This window comes from Falco peregrinus, chromosome 7 (genome assembly GCF_023634155.1).
Source record: "Falco peregrinus isolate bFalPer1 chromosome 7, bFalPer1.pri, whole genome shotgun sequence".
NCBI classification, from domain to species: Eukaryota; Metazoa; Chordata; class Aves; order Falconiformes; family Falconidae; genus Falco; species Falco peregrinus.
In genome coordinates this window covers 43,329,403-43,335,402 of record NC_073727.1, presented here as the reverse complement: position 1 = coordinate 43,335,402, position 6,000 = coordinate 43,329,403, and positions in this window count along the sequence as shown.

Genomic DNA, 6,000 nt, shown 5'->3' with positions numbered 1-6,000 from the left:
AAATTACACAATATACTTATAAAAAGCGGCAGATTACTTTTAAAGCTGGTACAGACATCACCCCGGGAACAGACAACTTAGGTTCAGGTCTGGTTCATAAAAACTGCAGTTTTCACACCTGCCAACTCATGATCCCTCTGTTTTCAAAACCTACCTAGAAAGTCAGTTCCCCTTAGCTGAGTAATGAGCTGGATTTATACATCTGTAACAAAACCCACCATACTCAAGAGGCTTGCATACTGCTTTTAATGATTCCCTTTCCTGCCCAAGTGAAGTTAGTAATAAGTCTTTTAAACAGGATGAAGCACTGAATGAGGTGAAGTTCACAATAGTGAACTACAAAACAGACACAAAATAGAGATCACCTAATTCATTCATATTGAACCAACCTAATTAATGAGCAGTGCTCTTCAAATACATGGCTCCATTGAGCTGTGCAAATAAGATCCCTGTATAAAAATGATATGTATTAAAATTAAATCAGCAAAGTGTTTAGTACTGGCCTCACTTTGCTCATGCTGAACTTTAATTCTTCTGTCACAGGGTACTTTGAAAATTCCCATTCAGTGGGACCAGCCCTTCAGCGAAGAGCAAAAAGGACAAGATGATTTTGATATTTTTACATTATGTGGCCTTTCCCAGAACGAGTGCAGTCCCTGATTTCTAGCTGGTGAGAATCACCATGGATAGCGGTTCCCAAATTAGGCTCCTTTCTTCTTGGACATATGCATAGCAAGTTTATACCCAGCACAGAATGGTGTGGCAATGTAAATTTAAATGTGGTTAAATTAAAGACATATTTGTCCAATCCTCTGGATAAGAAGAAAACAGCTGTAACATGGCAGAAAGATATGCACACATTTCATTTTTTTATGAAGTCCGCTAAAAAGACAAAATCAAGATTAGAAAAGTACTAATAGTATTTGTATATCACTTTTTTTAAAAGAGAGAGAACCAGGTATTTTTCTGTTCACTTACAATTCTCCTAAAATCCACCAAGAGAGATAAAATATTAGGGATGGTCTGTTTGGAATGAAAAACAAATAGCAAAAAATTAATCAGTGTACAAAGCAAGCCTATTGTCAGTCTTGCTGCTTCTGACTAAAGCATCTGGATTTGTTAATGCAGATGACTCACATTGTTAAGTCTTTGTTAAATAACTAGATGATATTTTGGATTAATAAAATGGTTGTTCTAATTTTAATAACATTTCTTTTTAAATTTAAGCAAGAAGAAACAGATGTTTTAAACAGATCAGTCCTCACCACATGGTAGCTGCTCAAGTCTGTCACTAAGTTTCACAGCTTAACAGGAGCAAGGACTACATGAATTAGCAAGCATTTCCAGGATCAGGCCCTAGACTAGTAACTTACTGAGATTTTTTAGAGCTGCACACCTTGAAGCAGTTTACACCCAAGATACTAAAACCCCCTTCTCTTTAAGCTAGTTTAGCTCTTAGTTTAGCTGAAGCAGGGAACCAGCCATGGGGGATGCTTTTCTTGAGAAATACTTTGCCCTCATAACGAGGATTTGATTGTGGCTTTGACAATCAGACGTGTTGTGGCAGAGAGGATGTGAAAGTGAAGCACCCGAACGGCAGTTGGTGGTGACGTCCTGTTTGCTGAGGACAGGAGCAAGCTCAACACATCCGTGGGGACTGCGTGCGTAACTGACAGCTACTGCACCCCCCAGGAGTGCAGCCTTCTTGTGCCCTGGGAACAAAGCTGTGGCTACCCCTTCTCTAGCTGGTGTGCGGACCATCCATCTTCATCCAAGTTAACCTCTCCCTGTCAGTCTAGAGATCGCAGGCATTGCAGCTGCTTCCTGTGCAAGGAGCATTCCCACCTCACACACTTAGGCAAGAATTGCTAGCTCACTTTTGCAACTTAAGAGGGTCCGCTGAGCCACTGTATGAGCAAATAGGATGGACCAGCAATTGTAATACAAGCCTGGGACTCTGGAGATGTACATGTTCAGCATATGCTTCACAAGCGTACATCCCCATGATGCAGTAATAGTGAAATAAATAAAAGATGGTAAGCCCCACACCCTGGAGCTTTTACTACTTTAGGCCAGACACCTAAAAAATGGATAAACTCTCCTCGCTGACATGTAACTGTTTCTACATCACGATGACCAATGTTTAGGGCCTAAATAGATTGACTCCCTCAGTACATAAGAAGTTGTGCTTATTTGAAGAGGTTACTGCCACCTACCAGCTGTTTATTGTCCCTCTGCTGGAGTCCGCTGTCTCCTCAGATCTGCTGGCTCACTTTGTCCTAATCTTATTTAGGCAAATGGGTCTGAGCTAATGCAGATAGTTTAAATAGTTGGCCTGGTAACCTGGCTCATTTAATCTGAAAAAGGTTGGGGAATGCACATACATACAACTGTACCAGCAGATCTGAGGAGCATTAATATTTGGCAGGGGTGATGCCGACGAAAACTGGGGACAGTAACATTTTTCGCTGGCTCAGCTCAGCTTTGGAAGACAGCACCTGTTTATAAATCTTAGGACATGCATTTCTTTTTGTCAGCAGTTCTGGCTAAACAGGTCGTATTTATCTCCCCCTGCCTCCAGACCTCCTCTTTGGTCAAACAGTAAGAAGCGCGCTCTGCCCCTTCTCTTCCCCTTTCCTGTTATGCCAGCACTACTACTTGGGCCGTTGGGTGAGTCAGTGCAAGAATCTGGATAAAAATAAGTTTTCTTTCTCCCGCCTTGGGTTACTGGCACACCACGCAGCTGCGCAGACCGTTGCATCAGCACCACCAAGGTCCATGCCAGGTGGTTATGGAAGGCACCTGGAGCTACTGGAGCTGGTGCTGCAGTTGAAAGAAATGTTCATGCAGTCATGGCATTCCTCCCTTGTGCCTCATTTCCTTGATGGTAAAGTGGGAGTAACTGGGCTTCTCAGTTTACAAGAGTGCTTAAAGGGTAAATATATCAAAGCAACAGCTCTCAAACTACAAAGTTGCCCCCTTGGGAAAGCACAGAATGTACCAGGTTGGGATGGAGAAGGCTCAGGAGGATTTCATCTGGTCTCTCCCACCTCTCTCCTCCCTCTCTTCCCCCAGAGCATTAACTTTGGGTCCCCTACACAGAGGGGCCGAAGGAAATGGGCACTGGGGTGAACTTGGTTGGAACTTGGAGAGTAGGATTCATTTGGAGGGAAAGCAACAGTGTGAGAGATACTTACGACTGATACAGTATGACTATAACTTGGGAGGCTAAGGCAGCTGCAAGTTGGGCTGCAGGAATTTGGGGTTACCCAGAGAGTGAACGTGCATGTACGTGTAAAAGGGTGGGGAATGGAGATAAGGTGGGGGAAGGAGGGAATTACAAACTGTTGCAGCAAAGGAGAAAGGTGGGGCTTCAGCTAAAAGACTCAGAGCTGCTGTATCAGTAATTATGAATGGTCAGATACTACAGAAATGGGTCAGAAATGGAGTGCATCAAGCAAAATCAGAATTTTCTCACCCTTTCAGCTATTCAGAATTGCATATACGGTCTAATCATAGAAAGAAATTCAGTTTGCAATGGCAAAAAAACTGTGCCATCTCCTATTAAAGTCCTTGCATTTCTGGCTGTACATAAAAATATTCTACAAATTATTTTTCTTGGTAAAGACATGGAGGCCACAGTAATCTGTTCCTAGAAACAGGAACTGATAAATACTGCAGGCTATAGGTAATATTTGCATTCTGATCTATAAAATGTGTAACTATACTGTGGACAAAGTTTAGGAAAGAAAACTAGGGCATATTTTTTCTTATATGATCCAGTATGTTTAAGCTAAAGTACCGATCTAATTCATTTTATGAGTGTGAAAGCTGTGTATTGTCAGTTTAACTCTTTCTTCGATGTATCAGTCAAGCCTGCAAGCTACAACTGACTATAGAAAGGACCTCCGACCAACATGTAAGCTAACAGCAAATATTTCTTTTGGTTTCCCACGTGTCTCTTGTGCATCAGCAGAGAAAAGATTTGTAAAAGGCAAGAGAACAGGAAAGAAATGTTGGCAGAGAACTCTTATGATTACTGTTGTACTGAATCTCATTTAAGTTTTCTGATTTATAAATGAACAGGACCATAAATTATTCATTCAAAGGAGAGCTGGCCTTTTCCTGAATTTCTCCAAAATGCAATGATGTTCTCAAACAAGGATCCAGACATATTAGCGCAATTCAGTTTCAAAGCTCAGATTTCACCGGTGGGTAAACCCAGAAATCAACAACCCCTACTATTAGTGCCAAGTGGAAGACTTTGTTTTGATTTAGAAAATTGGTTGGGCTGCTATCTCACCAAAGTACAGACTCAAGAGCTGTTTTTCCTAGAGGCCTCAGTCCACAGAAGCACTTAATCAGGGCTTAACTTTAAGGAAGTGAGTGATCTTATTGACTTCAATAGATGATTCACATTTGTAAAATTGAAGTATTTAAACATTTGATTCAAGTGGTCTAAATCCAGCAAGGAAAAGATTGCCCGTGTTGCATTTCCATAATAAAATCGTGTATGACATTCTTGAGATGGAGATGGTGATGTTTTGAAGTCCTTTTGTTTACACATTGCCAGAAGAAATTGATCAAATTGCCCAGGATTAGTGGCTGCTAAAGAATGGATTTTAATTAAACGGTAGAATGTGTCACTCTCTGCATGTTTTAGGCCACGATCTGTTGGCATTAACCATGTTTTTTCTAAGTTCATTACGACCAGCTAAAATAAAATTATTACACTTACCTACAGGCTTTACACCTAATAGATTCTGGGTTATCAGCTGGATATCTACTGTAATAGTTTACATATTACTTTTGTGACTGAAATGTAAATATTACATAATAAAGAAAACACTACTATGTTTATATGTTAACCACATAAGGGTTCTCTTAAAAGCAAAATCCTGTTACTATAGCTCCAAATACCAAGCTAAAGCATAAAGCTAAATCTCTGAGCTGGCTGCTTACTTTTCTGTGATCTGATTTATGCCTTATTGAAATCAATTAAAAGATTTGCACTGACTTCAGAATTATTTTGATTGGATGTTTAACTAGTAAAAAAAGTGATAATTTAATAAAAAGCCCACATGCTTCTTTCTTTTTCCCTCATTAAATCTAATGCCAATCTAGAGGAAGGAAATGGAGAATTACAGTGAATTTGACAACTGTTCCATCGACCTGCGCAGTGTATTTAAACATAAAGCACAAGAAGAATGTGTCAAAAAGGGTTTTTTTGTACACAGGGATTTTTCAGACTTTTGTAGACCCAGGTCAGAAGCAACAGGCTCTTGACCCTCTGACTGGATTTTTACCTCACCAAAAAAAAAAAAGATTTCTCCCAATACTTCTAAAATAACACCTCAGAGCTCTTACAATACTGGTTTGTTTTTTGTATCTCTTTTTAGTATTACCCTTCGTAGACTTAAAAGCCAGTGCTCTGACCAAACGGAAGGATGGCTGCCGTAATGCTGGGAAAGGTGCCTCACTTCCACAGGGTAGAGCTACAGATGGCGGCCTATGGGGGTCTCTACAGATGTTGTAGCCAATGGAATAAACAAATTACCAACAGTAAGTTTCGAAAATGATGCTGTTTATCCTGGAAAGGGATCCCAGAGCACCAGAGTTTATAATTTATCAGAAAAAAGGCAAGAGAAAGAAACCACGCTTGGACAACATTGGTTTACAGAAAATAATTAAATTGAAGAAACAATGAAAATGGAACTAACGTTGAAACTGCACACTTACAATATCAAATATCAATGCAATCATTTTGCAGCAGATAATATGTATGGCAATTAGAGCTTTTTTACATTATATTATAATAAATTCATAATTCATGCATACAATGAGAGCTTTTGGAAAGGAGCATTTGAATTTAACAAACAGTACCACTCATCATCTGAGCAAAGATGGCAAAAGGAATTTCAACATTATTTGCGATCTAAAAAATTGAACCAACGTTGTTGCTTTGTGTTGTGCTTCCCTTGCACAGACTGCAGTGCCTTC